Source organism: Saccopteryx bilineata, chromosome 11 (genome assembly GCF_036850765.1).
Source record: "Saccopteryx bilineata isolate mSacBil1 chromosome 11, mSacBil1_pri_phased_curated, whole genome shotgun sequence".
Lineage (NCBI taxonomy): Eukaryota > Metazoa > Chordata > Mammalia > Chiroptera > Emballonuridae > Saccopteryx > Saccopteryx bilineata.
In genome coordinates this window covers 51,660,047-51,684,084 of record NC_089500.1, presented here as the reverse complement: position 1 = coordinate 51,684,084, position 24,038 = coordinate 51,660,047, and the positions used below count along the sequence as shown (strand labels likewise).

The following is a 24,038-nucleotide window of genomic DNA, read 5'->3' as shown; positions in this document are numbered from 1 at the left end:
TAAGAAAAAGAATATCAATAAATTCCTTTGCTATTTTCTAAGTTTGACTTTCAGATTGGTGAGTGATTGAGAGATAATTGGTTCAGCTTGGAACTGCTTCTGTCTTTGGTGCACCTGCTTAAACTTACAGTTCTGCAAGCTGCAAAAAGTAGTAACTTCAGCATTTTAACTAAAACTTGTTATCACCTCCTTTGCCTCCCCATTTTCTCTGCTGGAGACCCCTACAACTTCAGCTGCAGTGGGCAAAGGAATAATTAGAGGGGCAGTTCTGTGACTTGACAAGTCTTTGCCAGTAATTAGCTCCCCAACACCTGCCACTGGACTCCCCACTTTGGTTCCCGTAAATGAGTCTGCTCAAAATCAGAGCCTATTAGTTATTTGAAGAAAATAACACCTTGGGCAGTTTCAGCTCTTAATAACTGAGGTTAAATAAGGTGGTCACATATTTCTCTAAGGAGAGCCCCCCAGGGATATTAATGGGGACAAATGAGAAGTTTGAGACCCATGTGACACTTCCCAATGGAAAAACACCCCGGAAAAGGAGGGCCTTTTCCATGTGAAACAGAGAGGGACCAAGAAAAGAGGGCTCCGAGAGCAAGCTCACCCCCAGCACTGCCGGCTGCCGCAGGGGCTGCTGGGCGGCCGCTCCAGTCCCCACTCGCACCCACCACTTGCAGAACAGCCCAGGATGAAGGTGGGGGTGCGTTTCTCAACAGGGGCTGAGCGGGCAGTAATTGCAGTGAGATTCCCCAGTTAGGAAATATTTTGGGTTGCAACCTCAGCTTTTAGGGCAATGAAGAATGAAAACCAAAACTTTTTGCCCTTAATTCATCATCCTTTTTTCCCTCTGGGCCCAGTGTGAACTTACCAAAAAAAGGCCTCTAACCAGGACCCAGGCATAGTTTCTGAGAACCCAAGCACTACAGCAGTACCCTCTTTTCCATGGGGACACATTCCAAGACCCGCAGTGGATGCCTGAAACCATGGATAATACCAAACTGTATATACATTATGTTTTTCCTATGCTTACATATCTTCTCATGAAAAGGGAGCACTTTCTGGCTTCTCATTGGCATATCCAAATTGCCAACAGCACCACTCTTGCTCTATGGGGCCACTGTTAAGTAAAATAAGGGTTACTTGAACTCAAGGACTACTATACCTCAGCAGAGCATCTGCTAACTGAGACGCTTACTAAGTGACTAATGCTCGGGGAGCCTCCACAGCCTGGACACACTGGACAGAGGGAAGGTTCACGTCCGGGATTCCAGGGATGAATGGAGTGGGACAGTGTGAGATTTCATCATACTACTCATAACAGAGTGCGATTTAAAACTTATAGCCTGGCCTGTGGCGGCACAGTGGATAAAGCATCAACCTGGAACACTGAGGTCGCCAGTTCAAAACCTCGGGCTTGCCTGGTCAAAGCACATATGGGAGTTGATGCTTCCTGCTCCCTTCCCCCTTTTCTCTCTCTCTCTCTCTCCTCTCTATAAAAATGAATAAATGAACAAAACATTAAAACATGAGTTGCTTATTTCTGGAATTTTCTATTTAATATTTTTGGGGCCATTGTTGACCACAGGTCATTGAAATATGGAAAGTAAAACCGCAGAAAAGGGAGGCTACTGTGTGCATTTCTGTATGTCCCCTTCTGCACAGGCCATCCTCTCTGCCTGCGTGTAATCTATGTGATCGCTCTCAGATGGACTCCTGTCTCACTCCCAACCACAGTCAGCACGGCTGGTATCTATGCTCTATAACGTCTCACCTTGGTAACTATTCTATTTTTTTGTCTTACATTTTAATTTTGTTCCAAAAGACTGATTGGGCATAAACATTTGCTGAACAGGCCAATTTGAAAAACTTGGCTATTTTTTTAATATTTGAGATCTGTTGAGACACTATATTTTTAGACTTTATTTATTGATTTTACAGAGAGAGGAGGGGGGAGGGAGCCAGAAGTATCAGTTTATAGTTGCTTCACTTTAACTGTTCATTGCTTGCTTGTCCCATGTGCCTTGACCCAGTAAGCCCAGGGTTTCAAACCGGTGGCCTCAGCATTCCGAGTTGAGCTCTATCCACTGTGCCAACACAGGTCAGACAAACTTGGCTATTCTTTAACTCAATTTTGATCATTCATAGCGATATGATCTGATTCACATTTATGATAAAAGAATCGATCACTGAGGCATGAGGCTGTAGCTTTGATCATTGCCAGTTACCAGGTTCTTACCAGATTTCAGTGCCTGAAACAATAGGTGATATGCTCGGTGCTTTTCTGCTTCTTTTCAAGTGGCCATCTTACACTCAGGGGTTGAGGTCGTGGTATTCACATCTCAGGCCTTACCCAGTATGGCCAGTGTTGCCTCTCGGACTTCTCCAGTTATTCTTCTGGACTTTTCTGTTCCAGGCACACGGCCTTCTTGTTGCCCCTCACCCACAGTGCATCCCAGCTTTCTCCCATCAATCACAGCTGCCCCGGTTCTGCCCTCTGCCCTTCTCAAGATACCTGTAAGCCATGAACTGCTCTCCAGGGCACCTCAGCCCGTGGGATGGGGAGCTCTGACCTCCTAAACCGGAGCATGGGTGTTCCTGCCATAGGCTCTGGTGCTGCTGGTGCCCGGGCCTGGAATCCCCTCCATTCTGCCACCCCAAGACCCTCATTTATTTCTCCCTACACTATCTCGGAGCCACCTGGCACCGCCTCATGTCACTCTTTTGTCCCTTACTATGCTTTCTTTTTCTTCATGACACTTCCTGCTCCAGCTCTTAGAACAGCAACACCTATGATACAGATGCCTTAAAAATACCTGTGGAATGAACATGTGAAAGAAGGTGATGCTTTTCTTGCCACAGTTAATAACACTGTCTCTTGTGGGAGCTTTTCTAGGAACCATGTGAAGACCATCAGACCAGTGTCTGCACCTTTTTTAACCCATGCTTCCTTTTTATACAGAAAACAAACAAAAACTTCATGTCCCACTGCAGGATCTGGACCCGGAGGTGGAGTGGAATAGGGTAGGAGTGAGGTAGGGCACCCAGCATAATCTATAGGAGCAGATGAAAGTGTTTATCCAAAAAAAAGCATGAGCCACAAACCCTTCAAATCATCTTCCCTAAGTGTACCTTCTCTAAACCAAGCACTGGGTCAGAGTACATCAGATAGAGCTGGAGAAGCTCTTGGTTTATGATGGTTCCTCTTTCCTAGTATAAAATGAAGGACCTAGGATATTTATGGAGAAGACCCATTGCACGGAGAAGCATAACTCCACCTGTCCTAAACTTAGCCATGCAAGAAAAATCAATCTCTCCACTATGGAACATTTTTTAACTTTTTTATTAAATTTACTGGGGTGACATTGGTTGATTAATTTATACTGGTTTCAGGTGTACAATTCTAAAATACATCATCTGTATATTGCATTATTTGTTCACCAGCCCAGGTGTACTACAAAACATTTTCGTTTTCGATATTTGAAACTTTATCTGTGCTGCCTCCTCTCTTTGGCTGGAGCATGTTAACCCAAAAATGAAAGGCCAAAGTGAAAGCCAACAGGCGTTTATTTGAGATCCAAAGATCTATTTGACAAGCACTGATTCAGGAAGAAACCCAAATAGGGTTCTGATTAGGAGGTAAAGACAGTACTCATGAGAAAGGGAAGGGAACAATTATATCAATAGAAGGAAGGAATTTCTATCGGTGCAGATAAGCCAACATAGTGACGCTAATACCAAACAATGCTTTTAGTTTTTAGGCCAGTAGTCATCGGTTTGGTAGTTATAATATCTGCTTTCTAGTTATCTTTGCAAACAGCTGTTTGAGAGACAGTGTTGCTTTAGGCCCAGACTAAAGGTTATTTTGCCCTATTTTAACATTCCCAAGGTTTGAGGATTAAGATGTACAGAGCAGTTCCTCTAAGATGGCAGCTCTGACTTCATTTTAAAGTGGTTTTGTTTATATTATTTTTATAGAAGAGGGAGCAAATGATTCACCATCCATGGACCCGCCCTTTCATCTGTGTGCTCACCTATAAAGGAAACCGGACTTGGTCCTCCCCTACAAAGGTTCCCTCGAATCCCAGAAGCAATAAGACATACCTCCTGTTCCCTCACCATCTACTGCTTCTTTCTGTATAAACAGTGTGGCAGTGGTGGGAATGAGGAGAAGAGGGGAATGTCAATATTATCTGATCCTTCAGTCCAGCCAACACTGAACACTGCTCCGTGCCAAACCAGCATATAGAGCTCCATGATCAGAAATTATTCCTGCCTGGAAGAGTTCTCAGTCTAGCATGAAAACCAACACTTTTTAGTTCAACACCATTTGCTAAATTCTCAATTTTTACACTGTTTTTGCAGTGGCAGAATGCTCTAAGACCCAGTCACTGAAAATGTGCATGTTCTCTGCAGACAGAAAAGAGGCTGAAAACCCTGATGTAATCTGTCTTTCTAAATTACTACAAGACTTTATATAGTTGACATGTGCAATTACTTTCAACTCTACTAGAGTTTTGTTGGGAACTCAATTCCAACTTGAAAGTGCTAACAGTTCAGCTTCCACTCAAATGGAGCTTATCAGATCAAAGGAGCTGGCTCAGTACTGCTGTTGATTAATTTGTGCACAGTGAAGGATTATTTAAATGCACTATCACGGTCTAGGGAAACTTCCATAGGGGTGTCTTTTGTGAAGAGCTGGAGGCCGGCCGACTGGGCCCGCACGCAGTAGGGGAAGGCGCGCAGGGGTTTGGCATCCATGTGAGGTTGCACTGCTGTTTTCTCATTTTATTTAGGCTGGACTTGGATTTGACTTTCCTTGATGTTGTTCTCTTTTATAACACCATCATTTGTAAATATGTATCTCTATGAGCACCTCGAAAGAGCTGTTTGTTTTCCCATTATTGTATACCCAATGCCTGCCATATAACAAGTGCTTGATAGATATTTGATGAATAAATTAGCTAAACAAATAGACTTCGTAAAGTTCCTGTGTCCTGTGCTCTTTGCAGAGTGAATCCCACCAGATTATAGGAGGTTTAAGGCATCACAAAGTCCGGAATCCCGTTGCTATACTTAAAGAAATCTGGTCCTCTCTCCTCTCTTACTTCCACCTAATGAAAACCAGAGAAGGTTAAAAATGCTGCATCTGAGTTATTGATGAGTGGTCTGGGATAAGTCCCCTTTCCAGGTACTGTCAGGTGTGCACTTGACCCTTTTTTTTTCTCCTTGGGAAAGCACATTTAAGTCCTTTTGTATTCTTTTGTTTCATCACTATTTTCAAGCTTTAGATCACTTCTGGTTATATGTACTCAAAATTCTAAATTATTTCTGGAGAGCAGTTAGCAAAATTAAAAGTCGTTTAAGCCCAGATGCCCATCAAAAACAGGTCCCCTTGCCCTCTGTCCTTCTTGAATGTGCACTTGGAGAGAGGAGACTAGAAGAGGGAGGGACATTCACACTGCCCATGGCAGGGCCTTGACAGTGACGTGGAGCCCTGGGCACCAGGATATCAAGCCATGACTCACTCACCCTCAACGCTACTTCTAAAAAATGGGTAAAGACCATACTGCATAACCTTCAAATTGGTGGGTTAGCAGTTCTGACCATAAAGGTATCGCCTTACAATGCCAGGGATGTGTTTTCTCTCAGACGGGAATTAAAAAGAACGAGTTCTATAAGGCGGTGTTTTTCTTTTCTTTTTAATTTTTTTTAAAGATTTTATTTATTGATTTTAGAGTGAGGGAAAAGAGAGAGTGAGAAAGGTGGGGATGGGGGAAGGAGTGGGAAGCACCAACTCGCGGTAGTTGCTTCTTGTGTGTGCACTGACTGGGCAGGCCCAGGACCTGCGCCCTTAGCCTTCCAAGTTGACAGCTTACCCACTATGCCGCCACAGGTCAAGGCAGTGGTTTTCAACTGCTGGTTCGCAGACCGATCCGCTGGAAATTTCATGCTGGTCCGTGAAAGAGTTAACCACCCTGATGTTGTATAAAGATTATAGACTCAACAATCTTAATCAAATTTGTTTATGCTCAGAGTGATTTCTGCCTTAGCGGTCTCCAAAATAATTCTATTTCTACAGGTCCCCAAGTGTAAAAAGGTTGAAACTCACTGGTATAAAATATTTTTACCCTTTTCCTACAGATAGAACAATGTCCTTCAAAATTTCTAGACACTACTACCCTGGCGGTTCACTCTATGAGGGTCCTCTGCTCTAAACACCACCTCACATAGTGGCTCCACCATCGATTCTTTCAAAGGACTTTATTCCTGTGCCTCTTAAATGTGACCAAATGGTTCTCAGGGGACCCTTTTAATCAGAATGATATAATCCTTGCCCTCACAGGACATATGATTCCCACCTTCCCAAAATACAGAAAGTAATGCAGGAGATAGGCAAATATGGCAGTCATTACAGTGCATCATTATAAGGGCACAAGGTGATCTAGATTCATTTTTCCTCCCTCCACCAAAGCCAATAAGAAAGCACTCTTCCCAAGATCAGGCCCAGCATACCATAGTCTTTCTACTTCCCCTTTCATAGACTGACACATAGTTATAGTGAGAGATCTTGGAGTCATGAAATATTAAGATATAAATCGTATTCAGATAGGTGGGTTCACATGGATAAATAAGATATAAACAAACAAATTCTAGATCTTGGCTTACTAATTGATCAGTCTTTTAGCAACCTGTTTCTCCTTTTTTTTTTTCCCCCACAGAGTTAACCTACAATTTAATCTATAATACCTGTTGACACTCAGTTCTCCCTTTCTCAACTCAGGTCTTCTCTTAAATGTCATATCAAAATCTCTTTCCTCCCCCCCATTTCTAAACTCAGTGGTACCAACATCCTATAGAGTCTTATGAATGCCTTCTATCAAGTTCTCAGTTGAGAGGCATTTTTTCTGCTGATACATAACACTTCAGTGCCTCATCCTTCTCCAACATTTCTTATTTACTTATCCCTGGTAAGTTAACATCCTCTAGTGATAGGAGTCCCCGCTCTGTGATCTGGATCAAATCATTCGGTCATCTCCCCAGTTTCTCTCTGTATCCATGTTATGACTCAACAAATTGCAATTGCACAACAAGTGCACAAGCTTTTGGCCATGTCTTCAATGCTCAGAATCAACATCGACATTCTCAGAGCCCAGCTATGTTCTCTTACCGGCAAGCACTCAGGGTAAGAGAATTTTTATCATGTTTTTCATCATCTTCTGTCTTTTCCCAGAGGCTGTTGATGTGTGAACTTTCCAGGGAGGATGAAGGGAAGGAATGCAGGCTGTGCCCACCGAGTGGCCAGTGCTCTACCTGAGCATCCGATCCATGCTTATCACCCCTCGAGATCAGGGACTGGGTTTAAATGCAGGTGGCCATTTCAGTTACCATCCAAGCTGGGTCACTTTTGAGAATGAGAAAGACGGCATTAATAATTATCACTGAGATGCTCAACCAGGCAGTGGCGCAGTAGATAGAAAGTCGGCCTGGGATGCTGAGGACCCGGGTTCAAAACCCTGAAGTCTCCAGCTTGAGCAACGGATCATAGACATGACCCCATGGTCGCTAGTTTGAGCCCAAGGTTGCTGGCTTGAACAAGAGGTCACTGGCTTGGCTGGTGCCACCTGGTCAAGACACATGTGAAAAAACAATCAATGAACAACTCAAGTGCCACAACTACGAGTTCATGCTGCTCATCTCTCTCCCCTCCTGTCTGTCTGTCTCTCTCTCTCTCTTTCTCATACACACACACAAATAATAATAATAATAATAATATACTTGTTATTATTATCATTAAGAGATATATCATCCTATTGAAATGGCATTATGTGTCTGGAATTGTGTTTAAGTCCAGGGCCCTAGATTAAGCTGGATCCTACTGCACTTTTACTGATGGTTCAGGCAGAGCAGCATCTAATGGGGAATTATAATACACTGATTGCTGAAGTGTGATCCATCTAAGAGGCAAACACAAATAAGTCCCTCCAGCTGTAGGAGTACACACTACAACACTGGTGACCAGAAAGCACACAGAGCAAAACAAAGCCGCATCTCACACACACACCCCTTAAGTTTTTGGAGAAGTAGTCAAGAAAGTTTTTAATGTTTTTTTTTTCCAAAAAAAAAATAAACTGAAATAACCCCTCCACTTATTTTAGACTCTTTTCAGATAGCCTTGCAGATGGTTTGCTGAAATCATCACACACAAAATCTGTTAGGCTCCAAAAAGTTAAAATAACTCCCAATGTATTGGCATTCTCTGTAATAAGAAACTGAATTTCTTATTCCTCCTTATCAAACTTATTCCAACACTGCATTTTGTGAACTGAACTACAGAAATAATTCCTTAAAGATTCACACATTTCTGCCCTGGCCGGTTGGCTCAGTGGTAGAGCGTTGGCTGGCGTGCAGGAGTCCTGGGTTCGATTCCAGGCCAGGGCACATAGGAGAAGCGCCCATCTGCTTCTCCACCCTTCCCCCTCTCCTTCCTCTCTGTCTCACTCTTCCCCTCCCGCAGCCAAGGCTCCATTGGAGCAAAGTTGGCCGGGGCGCTGAGGATGGCTCTGTGGCCTCTGCCTCAGGTGCTAGAATGGCTCTGCTTGCAACAGAGCAATGCCCCAGATGGGCAGAGCATCGCCCCCTGGTGGGCGTGCTGGGTGGATCCCGGTTGGGTGCATGTGGGAGTCTGTCTGACTGCCTCCCCGTTTCCAACTTCAGAAAAAATACAAAAAAAAATCCCACATTTCTCCTTTATTGCCTATTTCTGTAACCCCAAAATACAGTGTTAGAAATGCTAACTTTTGCCTGAGCTGTGGTGGCACAGTGGATAAAGTGTTGACCTGGAACCCTAAATTCGCCAGTTCAATACCCTGGGCTTACCTGGTCAAGGCACATATGGGAGTTGATGCTTCCTGCTCCTCCCCCCTTCTCACTCTCTCTCTCTCTCACTCACTCTCTCTTCTCTCTAAAATGAATAAATAAAATCTAAAAGAAAAAGAGTTTATATAGAAACGCTAACTTTTCCCTTCTTTGCTCTTCTGTGTAGTCATGTCTTTTCACTTCACACAAGCCTCCTATCAAAAATATTTGAAAGACGGTAAATACTACTGTTAGTGAATCTTTTTTTTTTCTTTTCATTTTTTTTTTTCTGAAGCTGGAAACAGGGAGAGACAGTCAGACAGACTCCCGCATGCGCCCGACCGGGATCCACCCGGCACGCCCACCAGGGGCGGTGCTCTGCCCCCCAGGGGGGGCTGCTCTGCCCATCCTGGGCGTCGCCATATTGCGACCAGAGCCACTCTAGCGCCTGGGGCAGAGGCCACAGAGCCATGCCCAGCGCCCGGGCCATCTTTGCTCCAATGGAGCCTTGGCTGCGGGAGGGGAAGAGAGAGACAGAGAGGAAAGCGCTGCGGAGGGGTGGAGAAGCAAATGGGCGCTTCTCCTATGTGCCCTGGCCGGGAATCGAACCCGGGTCCTCCGCACGCTAGGCCGACGCTCTACCGCTGAGCCAACCGGCCAGGGCTGTTAGTGAATCTTAAAGGTGTTCTTTCTTCATCTAACTGCGTGCCTTCCAGCCAATCTCCATGACACCAGTTCAGTAACAAAAAGATAAAGATTAAATTAAAAGTGCTTCTCTCTAGGCCAGAGACCGATGATACAATGGCCACAGGTTGAAGAGCAGGGAAGGAGGGAGACCTGAATCGCTGGGCACTCACACAGGTTTTAAGTCAAAATTGTTTTTTCAGAAGACTTGAAAGAACATCTAGTAATGGACCTTCACAATGACCATTTCTCACTTAGTCATGAAATCTTTTTCTTCGGTGAGGAACACAGAATTCCCCCTCCCCACCAAAAGGAGCCTGCTCTCTGTTGCAAGCCAGCCCATCCTGCCAACCCCTCCGTCCCTCCCATGAGCACACGGTCCCTTGGAGGGCTCCCTTCGGAGCTTCCTCCTCACAAATTCCATGCGGAGAAATGCAGCTAGGTGAAGCAGCTCCCATAATCCTAACGACGGTTACTGCAGTCCTGTTTTCACATTTTTTAAAGCATCTGTTCTGGGGTGTTGAGGCTTTACAAAGCAGTCTTCATGTTCCCAATGGTATAAGTGGCCAAATATAGCCTTGACTGCTGCTCTGGGAACTGTCACCATTAGAGGTTCCGTGTGTGAAGGCAAACTCGGGAGGAATCTGTACGATGTAGGGCATCTTAATCCCCAAGGGATTCTCTGTGACAAGCTGCTGTGTGAGGACTCCCTCTGGCGGCTGCTGAGGTAGGTGTGCTCACAGGGGACAGAAGGAAAACCAGCTGAAATGCGTTCCATGAAGTTGCTACAAGGAGAATATTGCAAGAAAACAGGGAATGTATCCATATCGAGTGAACTTTTGAACATCCTTCCATCTTCTGAAACATGAAAACACAGCTACTCCCTCTCTGAATACAGGCCTTCCTCACATTTCTATTTCTGCGTCGGCTATCAGGATCACAATCATCTCACACTTAAAGCAGTTCCAGCAATTTCATGTTTTCTTTCTCTGTCTAGTTCATTACCAGGCTCACTTATTTTTCCTTTATACTATTCTGCAATGTACCTGGATCCCCATCCTCCTTCCTAATCCTTCCTTTCCCTGAATGGTCTTGTGCGCAGCCTGCACCACCAGACTCCACACCTTCCTGAGCCCTGGGTTCATCCTGCCTTCACGGAATTTAGGACACCCAATCACCCTCGTCTCTTTTGTCCTAGCAAGTGTGTTTCTGGCCCATTGCTAAGACGCGATTCCCGTCTTATGCTCTTCTACGACTTGGACCCCGATCCTCTGTTTTTACTCTGTTTCTCGCCTTTCTCTTGCCTCTCCTCCTCCTCAACCCCACCAGTGGCAGGAGCCCTGCCAATTGGCTTCACTGACTTTTCAGTTAGTACCTGTTCCTAATCTAGCAGGCCTATCTTTCCAGGGTTGAGCCCTCTTGTTGCCCATGGAGTTTTACTTAAATTCTTGCAGCTACGTAATTTGCTTAGATACCAGCAACTTTGTTGGGACCCTAGGATGGTGCATATAGGACCCTGCAGCCTGCCTCGCCCACTGGTTCTCAAATCCAGGAGGTAGTTCAGGAAGAAGCCCCGCATCTCCAGGAACCTCTGCACAGGAGGGCCATTCCCCTGCCAGGCTCTACTCTTGGGGTCCATTGTGCCTCTTGAGAACAGTTCTGTTGCAATCCCACAGGAAATGGAAAGAGGGTGACAACTTGTGCACCCCTGGCTTTGACTTCTAGGGTGAACTTTCCTAATCCTGTCCTTGTTAGTGAAATACTCATAACTGCACACCAGAAAGCACCCTTGCTACTTCAGAATGTAGGGAAGTCTTAGGATGCTCATCTATAGAGAATGATAAATGTATACATCTCAACATTACTGTGGCATTCTGATACACATTTAAAATCTTAAACAGTCACTTGCAGGAACTCTGTGTTTCTGTCTCTTTCACATGCAGCCCAACCCATGACTCCTCAGTGATTTTTGAGATTTTTATAGCATTATCTCTCTCTATGTCTACCTGTCTGATCCTGGCTGAATGGACTTTTTGCTCTGGGCCCATATACACCAGCACATCTTCAGATGGAATATTTTCTCTTCTTCATTACCGAAGTCCAGACTGCCCCTTGGACTCAGTCCCCAGAGCATCTCTGCACCAGACTCTTCCTTACTCCAGGCCTGAGTGGCCAACCATAGTGCTCCAATGTCCCGCCCCTTGGTGTCGCCCTTCAACCAGCTGACACAAAATTTACCAACTGTTTAGCATCCTCCTTCTACCCTGATCAGCTGTTTCCTCTGACTTTGCAGCATTGTCATTCTCCTAATCCCACATGATGATGTGGATGTCCTTTAGAAACTAGAGTCCTCACTGATTTGCAGGGGGGGGGGGGCATGATTGCTTCAGGAGGCTCCAGCCCAGTGCCCCTGTTACTAGAGCATCACTATACCTCCTCATCATTAACTAGATCATCACATACTGACATTACAGAATGCAGAATGTGGCCCTGGCTCATTGGCTTAGTGGATAGAGTGTTGGCCTGGCATGTCGACATCCCGGGTTCGATCCCTGGTTAAGGCACACAGGAAAAGCAACCATCTGCTTTTCTTCCTCTCCCTCTGCCCCTTCTTTCTCTCTTCCCCTCTCACAGTCAGTGGCTTGAATGGTTTGAGCGTCAGTCCCAGGTGCTAAGGATGGCTCAATTTGTTCAAGCGACAGCCAGAGATGGGGGTTACCAGGTGGATCCTGGTTGGGGCACATGCAGGAATCTGTCTCTCTATCTCCCCTCCTCTCACTTAAAAAATAAAAAATAAAAATAAAAAATAATGAGAAGAATGCAGAATGACTTCCCCTGGAGATCCATGAGGTCATGTTGGTTACTTCTCCCACTTGACAGGTGTTCTGCTCCTCTGGTAAGATAAGACCGTTTGTACACCTAAACAGCATTATCAGCTTACTTTGGCAGCTGAAGCAAGTAGTACCAGCACTTGCACCCTGAGCAGTAGAGATGCAAAGATGAAATGTGCCCCCTTACAGCTTCCTTGCCTGGCATGCATTACTTTTTGTCCTTTTCAAATAGACACATGTTCAGTGGAGAAAAATATTTCCATTCAACTGATTGGGACACTCTGACTTCGGCTATGAAATCACAGAGGAGTCCTGGCCCTGAATATAATCATATACCAAGTTGTACTGAGTCAATCACCCTGGATTCCCTTTTTCCCTTTCTCTTTATCTAATAATATTGAGCAAGAAGCTACACCACTAATCTGACTGATACACATCTCTGCAGTGATTACCTTCATATTCAAATAGGTTTTCTGACAGGTTTCTTCCTGTGCACCATATAATTAAATATTCTGCATTTCTTCAACATGAAGATTAGTGTGTATGGGAAAGAGGAATATCAAGGATTAGAAAGTATAGTTTCCTCCTAGAGAATAGCAATGCAAAGAAATGTAATGGATTTTATATTGAGAAACTCAGAATGCCTTCAGCAAAGAGTTGAAAATCTTTAACAGTGACCTGGAGTGCTGGCTTCATCATGGCCATGTGGCCTTCTCACAAACATATGGAAGTTCAAAATTAGTAACCTGCATCCTAGCTCCATATCACCAGCAGGCCTGCCCCTGTCTCTGGTTCTGGAACGCTAGAGAATCTGGTTGAATTTCCAGGAACAGAGACTCCTGATTTTCTAATGGAGGAGAACAGTTAATAAAGAAGGTTGGTTGCTGACAGTAATTCAGAGCTAATGTTTATCTTCTCATGAGAGTAACAGGAGAACTCAATAACGAGAGAGTGCTTTGAAGCTTTAAATGCTGAACAGTTAGCAAACAGCTGCCATACGCAAATCTCCGCCAGCCTTGATCATCTGGCCCTCACTTGTCGAAAAGAGGCTGCCTTCCCAGGGCCTGAACCACTGCCAAAGTAAATAAATGGGAGAGGTACTGAGCGACCTTGGAGAGCTAATGCCTCTCTATTCCGCTGTAAATTGGGAGTGAGGGTGGGCCACAGTGTCCATTGTTACAAGAGACTCTGATGCCTAGTAAATGAATAAACTGCTGATTAGAGTGATAAAATTGTATTTGAACTCTAGAGATCATTAGACCTTTATAATTGACTTGTACAGTGTGCTTTGGATGTCCATACACAACTATTAATTTTTTTTGGGGGGGGGGGAGGAAATACATTTCATTTTGTATTAGGATAAAAACACTCCAAAAAATACACATAATGGAAATGATTACTTCCCTCCACTGATAAGAAGCACTTAACCTTTGATCTTGAGCTAAATTACATTACCAGAGGCAGTCTATAAGCAGCCAGGAATTTGTTTCCCTTAATGTTATCTGGATGATATGTTAAATTACCAACAAATTTCTGAGTTCTTCTAGAGATAACTTCTTATATATTAAGATGAACTAAAAAAACAGCTAGAAATAATAAAGAAACCTGGACATGTTATCTTTGAATATATGTATCTTGATTTACTGATGTCACCCCATTAAAAATAAATAAATAAATAAATAAAATTTTTTTAAAAAAAGAAATAATAAAGAAAACTATGGGCCAGCATTTTGTCATTTTCAGGGTTTTCTCCTTATGTTTTCTTATGTGAAATGTTCATTCCTTAACCCTCTTAAAAAATAATATATGGTGAAATTATAGAGTTATTTAGGCCAATATGTGTTATGTTGTTACAGTAGCAAATGTAAATGCAAGCCAATACATTTAAAAAGTATTTTAAAGTTGACTTGCTCAAAGCCATACTCATGTTAATTTAACCTTTCTGGGTAATTTTGTTCATCTGACTCATGGTTTTTCAAATTAGCCTATTAACTACAGAAACCATCTGGCCGAAATATAAAAGAAAGCTTCCTTTATCGGTAATGGTCTTTATGTGGGTGATTTTGAGGTTTCCTCCTCAGCCAGACCCTCATATATGCCTTTGATCTGCACCAAATCCTGTTTCGCGTGGCATGCAGATATTGTCTTCCTTCCTAACTTCTGTTTGCTTCTTCCTCTCATTATTAGAAACCAGACACCCTGAGTAATCTGAGCCATTAAGTCTTGGTTTCAGTGAATAGCTGCATGAGACATAGAGCTTAATTCTCTTGTTGGTTATCGAAAACCTAATAAATTCGGAAGTTTGAAGAAGAAAAAAATATATACAAACTAAAAAAGAATAAATGTTATAAGGAAATTCCCATAGACATAAATAGTTGAAGAGGAAAAGACCATCACTTCTTTTCCTCACTTCTTAAAACTTCCTTCTTTTCTATAATATTCTTCTATCCACCTACACTTCCTCTGGGCACTCCGGTCACTTCACCTCATAACACACATCAAAGATCCTGAGACTATCAGGCCGTTCCAGGCTGTGCAAAGGCCATGGTGCTTCAGAATCAAAGTCCTCAAGTCGAGGGGGAAGATGATGACAGGAAGATCTGACTTTGGATGGTGAACACACAATGCAATATATACAGATGATATATGGTAGAATTGTACAGTTGAAACCTATATAATTTGTTTAACTAATGTCACTCTAATAAATTCAACGAAAGTTGTGGGGTTTTTTTAATGTCCCTAAATCATCTTGGAATCTCAAAAGGTTTTTCCAAAAGCTCAGCCATGGCCAAGTAAATATCTCCTTCCTTAGTGTAGCCCACTCAAATCCTGACCCAGCCCTCAGAATACCCACCAGTAATCCTAGAGTTTAGAAATTCTTAACAATGCTTAAGAATTTCACAAAAACAAGGGGTGGAGGGGAGCTTGTCAGCATTTCTCAAACTTTATTCCAGGATTTCATGAGGAGCTCTAGAAAAAAAAAATTAAAAACACAAAAATATATATCTCACTTACTGAGATATGGTTGAGTACATGTAAACTTCTAAGGAAGTCACAGTCTTGTTACCACAGCAAAGACCCTAAAAGCTCTACAGTAAAGCAACCTATTTAATTCTCATTGATGCAGAATTTTCCAAATTGCTTTAACCATAAAATCTTTTTTTCTCTTAAAACATATTCTTATATCTCTCAGGACTGGTCTTCCAAGGCTTACAATTTAAGAAAATATGAACAGTAACTATTGACCTGGGTGTATTTGTGTGGGTCCAAATCCTAGACACAGGAAACAACTGTACTTTTATATCCATCACTCATGTTTTGCTTTGCTGACGTGGGTAGCAATTCTTAACATGGATCCGCTTCCCATTGAAATGGTTAATTACCTTCTTTTCTTTATGATGATGTTCAGAGAAGGAAAATTATAGGTCCACTAAAAAATGAATGCATGATACATGTTGTCTAATATATACAAGGACAGAGATTATTTTTCAAACATTCAGAGTATCACAAGAATGAGGGCAACCTGACCCTGGCTGATGGGAAATCTACAATTACATTTCTGAAATCGTTAAAGGTCAAATGGAGAACAGAGCTTATTTGGTGGCTGGGTTTCTAACTTTGTTGATCTAGCTGATGAAAAGGTTTGTCATTTGAGGATGTCAATTATAGTCAAAGGCAGTGGTTCTCAAACTTTTTTAAGTCGGGGCACATTTAAAATCTTACAAATAATTGTAGGCGCACTATATACAAATTTCTGAGAAATGTGTTATAATAATTAAGTCAAATATTAAAGAAAAAATATAAAGTCCAAGCGTGCTTTATGGTAATTAAATGAAATAAATATGACAAAATTCAATTTATTCTGATATTAAACAACATTTTTATGTTACATTTTTTGTTATGCTTTTTAGAATTCGTAAAAAGGGGGGTTAAAAATTTTAAAAACGACAAAAAAGTTATTTTATCAAGAGCAGAAAACCCTCACCATACATATCTTCTTAACTTTACACCAAACAAAGGATAGAAGAAACTTGCCTCCAGTCTTTCCGGGGAACATGGTGGGTAGTGTAAACAATCCAGCACCACAGCTTAACAGCCTTTTGCAACCTAATCAGGCAAGTGAGGTGGGGGACTGTCAGCTTATAGCCAATTCCACACACCTCTGTCCCCCAAAAATCTAAACTTCAAAAACTTTGTTGGTTTTTTGGTCCCCAACAGGCACATATTTCCTGGAATACCATAGGGTGCACCTGGAAATCTAAGGCGCACCAGGGTGCCCTGACGCACACTTTGAGAACCACTAGTCTAAGGTTTGGGAACTGTTTGGAACATTTAACATGAGCAAGGAAATAAATGAACTTAAATTCTTCCAGAAACCACTGATCCTGCTTTGCAAGTAGTATAATAATACAAAGACTCTTCTTTAAAGATTCTTTTATAATTTAGTAAGCATTTGTTCAAAGCGATAGTCTGCAAAAACATTGTGCTAAGAGGAGACAGAACATAGGAGTAGGACCTTAAAATCTTGCTAGAGAGATAGATGTATGTATGTGTGTGTGTGTGTGTGTGTGTGTGTGTGTATATTAGGTAACACATGAAACCAGGGGCAAAGTGGGGGCCTGCTAAAGATGTGCTGGGTATGAATAGCCAATTCCACGGTTGTAATATGCAGCATTTTCATTATCAAATCTGTTTCTCATAAATACCTCCTTTGAGGGTCCTGGAGACCAGAAAGGAGGCCGGATGAAAGAAGCCACAGTCTCCTGTGCACAGGAGATTCATGCAAACATGTAAAGAGTCTACAGGGGAAGAAGCTGGGAGTACAGACACTGCCAGATGTTTCCAAGCCATCCCAGATTACCCCTAAACCCATTCCTTAGCTTCTTAACCTTCTGTGGTTTTTAAGTAGGGGAAACTTTCATTTCTTATATTAGCTTTGTTTTGTCTTATTGTTTTTACATACTTAGAATATAATACCTTTAAAAAGGAAGAAAAGCAAATATTATCAACAGTAACATTCTAAAGTTTGCTTTAAGATATTATGGTAGCCAGCCCTGGCCGGTTGGCTCAGCGGTAGAGCGTCGGCCTGGCGTGCGGGGGACCCGGGTTCGATTCCCAGCCAGGGCACATAGGAGAAGCGCCCATTTGCTTCTCCACCCCCCACCTCCTCCTTCCTCTCTGTCTCTCTCTTCCCCTCCCGCAGCCAAGGCTCCATTGGAGCAAGGATGGCCCGGGCGCTGGGGATGGCTCCTTGGCCTCTGCCCCAGGCACTAGAGTGGCTCTTGTCTCTGCAAAGTGACGCCCCGGAGGGGCAGAGCATCGCCCCCTGGTGGGCAGAGCATCGCCCCTGGTGGGCGTGCCTGGTCGATCCCAGTTGGGCGCATGTGGGAGTCTGTCTGACCGTCTCTCCCCGTTTCCAGCTTCAGAAAAGAAAAAAAAAAAGATATTATGGTAGCCTTACATACACAGTATTTCACATTTGTCTTTGTGTTTAGGACTCTTCAGAATTACATTGCTCTTTCTCTTAAGTCACCAGACATCCCATTCCACTTCCGAAGAAGCTTCTCTCTGCTTCCCCGTTTACTCTGCATCTCCTTCTTCTGTCTGATTGTAAGTCACACAGATTCTTTCATGTGAATCAAGAAATTTAGAGTTGATAACCATGAACTACATACATTTAATTCTGTCTTACATTGTGAATAAATTTTAAAGCAGTCTTTGAGGTTTGAGATAACTATTCTCATTATTAGAGAACTGCTATTTGTTTAGAATTTCTCTTTCAATATTATAGGTTGATCATCTGTTTTCTTTGGTCATTTTTATAATCACCATACATACTTCACTTCCCAGCATAACATTTGTTTTGAGTATTTTTTTAGTATTAAGCTCTCAGTTTTTTCTATGAAAATATTTTCTACAAGTCTTTCTTTTTTTATTACTAGAAACATTTCCAATACTTTCAGTATTTCTAAAAGTAGTTTTCCATTGTGGTGATTTTATAACATTAGTTAATATTATCAAACCTTGATCTACTTAGAGCTTGGTTCCTCATCTTTAAAATAAATGTTATTTATAACTTTGATAATTCTAAATTGGAGGGCCAATTTCTTATCAGAATTGATAAGATCATCATCATGTTTAACCTATAAAATGATGAATGAAGGGCTATAGCAAAGCAAGTCAACTTTTCTATTATGTTTACATATGCTTACATTATTAGTATTATCCTTAATTTTTAAAGCTTCCCATTTTATGAAGGCTAATTCAGTGAAAACCAGGTAATATATAACCAGAAAATCCTTCTAATTGGGCACCTACCAGCTGAACTATATGGAAGTGCACTGAATACAAAGATTTGAGAGAGGGTGCCTGTATCAGCTTCCTACTGCTACTATAATAAATGCTCACAACTTGATGACTTAAAACAACACAAATTTGTTATCTTAACATTCTGAGAGGTTAGAATTTTGAAATGGGGCCCTGGCCAGTTGGCTCAGAGGTAGCACTTCAACTCAGTGTGTGGAAGTACCGGGTTTGATTCCAGGTCAGGGCACACAGGAGAGGCGACCATCTGCTTCTCCACTCCTCCCTATTCTCTCTCTCTCCTTCACCTCCTCCTCCTCCTACAGCCATGGCTCGAATGAGCAAGTTAAGCCCAGGTGCTGAGGATGGTTCTATGGCCTTGCTTCAGGCATTAAAATAGCTCAGTTGGGCCCTGGCCGGTTGGCTCAGCAGTAGAGTGTCGGCCTGGCGTGCGGGGGACCCGGGTTCGATTCCTGGCCAGGGCACATAGGAGAAGCGCCCATTTGCTTCTTCACCCCCCCCCCTTCCTCTCTGTCTCTCTCTTCCCCTCCCGCAGCCAAGGCTCCATTGGAGCAAAGATGGCCCGGGCGCTGGGGATGGCTCCTTGGCCTCTGCCCCAGGCGCTAGAGTGGCTCTGGTCACGACAGAGTGATGCCCCGGAGGGGCAGAGCATCACCCCCTGGTGGGCAGAGCATCACCCCTGGTGGTCGTGCCGGGTGGATCCTGGTCGGGCGCATGCAGGAGTCTGTCTGACTGCCTCTCCCCGTTTCCAGCTTCAGAAAGAAAAAAAAAATAGCTCAGTTGTCAAGCAACGAAGCAGTGGCCCCAGATGGGCAGAGCATCAGCCCCAGACAGGGTGGGGTGGGGTGGGGTGGGGTGGGGGGGGTGGGTTGTCAGATGGATCCCCTTTGAGGCACATGCGAGAGTCTGTCTCTCCACCTCCCTGCCTTTCACTAGATAAGAATAAAAAATTATGAAATGGGTCTCACTGGGCTAAAATCATGTTGGCAGAGCTACTACACTCCTAGAGGCCCTAGGGAAGAATCCATTTCCTTGTCATTTTTGGCTCTTAAACTAGAGGCTGCACACATTTCTTGGCTTGTGGCTCCTTCTTCCATCTTCAAAGCCAGCAATGGCTGGTCAAGTCTTTCTTGCTTTGCATCACTCTGACTCAGACCCTCCTGCCCCACTTTTTCACTTATAAGAATCCTTGAGATTACATGGGACTCACCAGGTAATCCAGAATTATGCCCCACATCTAAAGATGCTTAATCAGGCCTGACCTGTGGTGGTGCAGTGGGATAAAGCATCGACCTGGAACACTGAGGTCGCAGGTTTGAAACCTTGGGCTTGCCTGGTCAAGGCACATATAGAAGTTGATGCTTCCTGCTCCTCCCCCTTCTCTCTCTCTCTCTCTCTCCCTCTCTCTCTCTCTCTGTATCTCTCTCTCTCACTCCTCTCTCTCTAAAAAATCAATAAATAAAATATTTTAAAAAATAAAAAAAATTAAAAAAAATAGAGATGCTTAATCACTTCTGTACAGTCTCTTTTACCAGAGAAGATAACATTTACAGGTTCTAGGAGTAAGGACTCAAACATCTGGGGGGGCAGGGGCAATATTCTGCCTATTACAATGCCTCTAATTTCTGTTCCATGAGAAGGACCCCCTATTCATACTCACTCTTGGAGGGTGGGTGGTATGCACCCTTCTTTATAGATTTGAAAAGGCTACTTGAAACTGACTAGCGATTTCTTTGGTTTAGGCTGAAACTCTTCTCTTCCTGAGACAATTGAAGTCTGTTTCTATGGTGGAGGCCTATAAGGCAAAAGAATAATTGTAGGGAAGAAACACCTTTATATAAAGCCTCCATTGCTCTCTACAGCATTAATATAATGGGAGACTAATATAGATATAAGAGACCTGAGTACAAATATGCAATATTTATCATTAACATAACCAATATAGTCTCTTTTATCTTTTCTTTTCTTTTTTTTTTTTTTTTTTTTTTTAGCGGGGTTGGGGGGAAAAACAGGAAGGGAGAGAGATAAAAAGCAGCAACTCATAAGTTGTGGCTCCTTAGTTGTTCATTGGTTGCTTTCTCATATGTGCCCTGACTGGGGGGCTCCAGCCAAGCCAGTGATCCCCTGCTCAAGCCAGAGACTATAGGGTCATGTTTCTGAGCCCATGCTCAAGCTGGTGACCCTGTGCTCAAGCTGGTGAGCCCGCACTCAAGCTGGTGAGCCCATGCTCAAGCCAGTGACATTGGGGGCCCTCAGCATCCCAGGCCAATGCTCTATCCACTGTGCCACTGCCTGGTCAGGCACTAATAGAGTCTTAAATAGTGCTACTAATAATACAATAGACATTGTGCTGTGCTATAGTTCTCAAAACAGTAGTTGTGTAAACAATCTTCTTTCATGCTCCCTTGCTGGAGAAGGAATCCTCTGTTAGGGATTTTAGTCACACTTGACCAGAATGATCAGGTCTGCAATAATGCCCTCACACAGCATTGCCTTGGTAAGGCTTGCTGCTATACCACTGCATATTGGCAGGGGCCTTGAATACCAATTATTTTGTATGATATAGAGACCCCTGAATTTCTAATTATCTATATTATGATTTTCTTATAATAAGGATCTAAAGGGTAGAACCTTTGGATCTGCACTAGGAGACACTGAGTGCGAGATAAATAGACCTTGTTCTTTTTCGTGTTCCTCTTTTATGGTTGCTAATAACGCATCAAACCTAAATCCATTTCTGCACAAAAGAACATTCTTACCAAGTTATAACTACGTTATGGAGTAAGGAAGATGAAGCTATTACTTACCAGAATATGCAGGCTTCTTAACAATGCTCAGGATTTTTATTTCCAATGTTTAGTGGGAAAAATAGTGTTTCTAAGTAATGACAAATGTTAAACTATAGCAACCAAAAGAAAAACCCAATACAGGACTACTCTGTGCTCACAGATTTCTCATTTAAATAATCTTTAGGCATTTTTTTTCACTGTCTGCAAACCCTTGTCTGTCTTTACCAGACAACTTGGCAAACTATGCTGCTTTCTCCTATCATATCAGTTGCCATGTTGCCAGCTAATGGTGATCTTGTACACATAGGTGTGGTCTAAGTGATTGACTATCAGAAATCATGATTTTCTAGAACAATTGCCTTTGATTCTTTTCTCTCTTTTTCATCAACATCTCAGCAATTTTTCAAGAGAAAGACTCTCTCCCCAGACTCTGCTTACTATCTCTCAGAGAAAGCCTCCAACTGCTGTGAAAGGGGGGCCCAGCCCCCTACTGTCCTTCTTTCTTCAACTTTTCATAGCTGATTAGTTACTCTAGCATATTATAGAATCTTGGGTGAATTACTTTTCCTGATCTGATTGAGAAAGAACTGATTCATGTAATGAAAGTGGAGGATCTCCAACTTTCAAGAAAATTATAAAAATGTCTTCATTATATTGTTTAGATATAATATTTTAATAAGCTGTCACCTCTCTTAGGGAACATCTTTCAGATCAATAATAGAATACCATTATGTGACTAGCTGGATCAAACATCTCTTTGTTTCTATTCTAAATGATAACAGGCACCAAGTATTGACCCCTTTTATGTTTCAGAAACATCTCTGTGCTTTAGATTTGTGACCTTATTTAAGTCTGTATCACACCAGTGAGGGAAATATTACTTGCCCCATTTCACAGAGGAAAAAATTTAAACTCTTGGAGAATAAAAAATTTGCCAAAAAACACAAACCTAGTAAGAGACCACGACACCACACTCCCTCCCAGATACAGATTTTATTTCATTCACTTTTTCTTACCATCATTTCTCTACAAGACAGCTAATTGTGTTTGCCTTTTAAGGTCTTACAAGTATTCTCTGAGATTATTTAATACTCATTTCTTTTCTGAAATTATAATCCTTTCTCTGATCCTCATTATTGGGGAAATTCTTCATATAGGCAAAGCTGCAGCTATGTTTATTTCCGACCTGGGCCGGTTCACCCCTCCTTAGGTAACCTGGTGGTCCCCCGCTCCCGGGAGGTCACCATATTGATGCCAAACTTAGTGCGGACACCCGATCGGCATAACGCACTACAGCCCAGAACTCCTGGGCTCAAGCGATCCTCCTGCCTCAGCCTCCCGAGTAGCTGGGACTACAGGCGCGCGCCACCACGCCCGGCAATTTCTAGCCACATACGCACTTACGATTTCATCTTTGGATTTTAGTTGGGCCTCTAGAACTGAAATGCATCATTTATCATCCCAAACAGAGATGCAGAGATGGGGGAAAAGAGAAAAAAAGGTTTCTCTCTTAACAGATTTGGAAGCTTTCCAGTCTAATCTTTTCTCCATTAAAAACCTCAGGCTAGGCCCTGGCCGGTTAGCTCAGTGGTAGAGCGTCGGCCTGGCATGCAGAGGTCCCGCGTTCAATTCCGGGCCAGGGCACACAGGGGAAGCGCCCATCTGCTTCTCCACCCCTCCCCCTCTCCTTCCTCTCTGTCTCTCTCTTCCCCTCCCGCAGCCAAGGCTCCATTGGAGCAAAGATGGCCCGGGCGCTGGGGATGGCTCCTTGGCCTCTGCCCCAGGCACTAGAGTGGCTCTGGTCACGGCAGAGCGACGCCCCGGAGGGGCAGAGCATCGCCCCCTGGTGGGCAGAGCGTCGCCCCTGGTGGGCGTGCCGGGTGGATCCCGGTCGGGCGCATGCGGGAGTCTGTCTGACTGTCTCTCCCCGTTTCCAGCTTCAGAAAAATACAAACAAAAATAAAATAAAATAAAATAAAAATAAAAACCTCAGGATAGGTTTCAATAAAGCTATTTCCTTTTATAGGGTTCTGTCAGAATAGTTCTTGCTTACATATTGTTGGTATTTTGAGTTTGGGTTGCTTCTTATACAGAGAAACCAAATTGATAACCTGATGTTTTTATATACTTGGCCTTTTCTCACCTGACTTCAACATCTTCTTCATATTTTATCAGGTAGAATATTCAGTAAGAAGTATACACTTGCCCTGGCCAGTTGGCTCAGTGGTAGCATGTCAGCATGGCATATGGATGTCTTGAGTTTGATTCCTTGTCAGAGCACACAGGAGAATGCCCATCTGCTTCTCCAACCCTCCCCCTCTCACTTCTCTCTTCTCTCTCTTCCCCTCCTATTGACCTGGCTCGATTGGAGCAAGCTGCCCCGGATGCTGAGGATGGCCCCATGGCCTCTGCCTCAGGTGCTAAGAAAAGCTCAGTTGCTGAGCAATGGAACACCACCCCAGATGGGCAGAGCTTCACTTCCTAGTGAGCTTGATAAGTAGATCCTGGTCAGGGGATATGTCTCTCTTCTTCCCCTCCTCTCACTGAATAAAAA

At 43.2% G+C, this 24,038-nt stretch overlaps 1 protein-coding gene across 6 annotated transcripts in view; it reads left to right on the top strand.

The window, feature by feature from the left end:
- Positions 1-24,038, top strand: part of DLGAP1 (DLG associated protein 1) — a 986,787-nt gene that overhangs the window by 814,868 nt on the left and 147,881 nt on the right. The window lies entirely within an intron of this gene.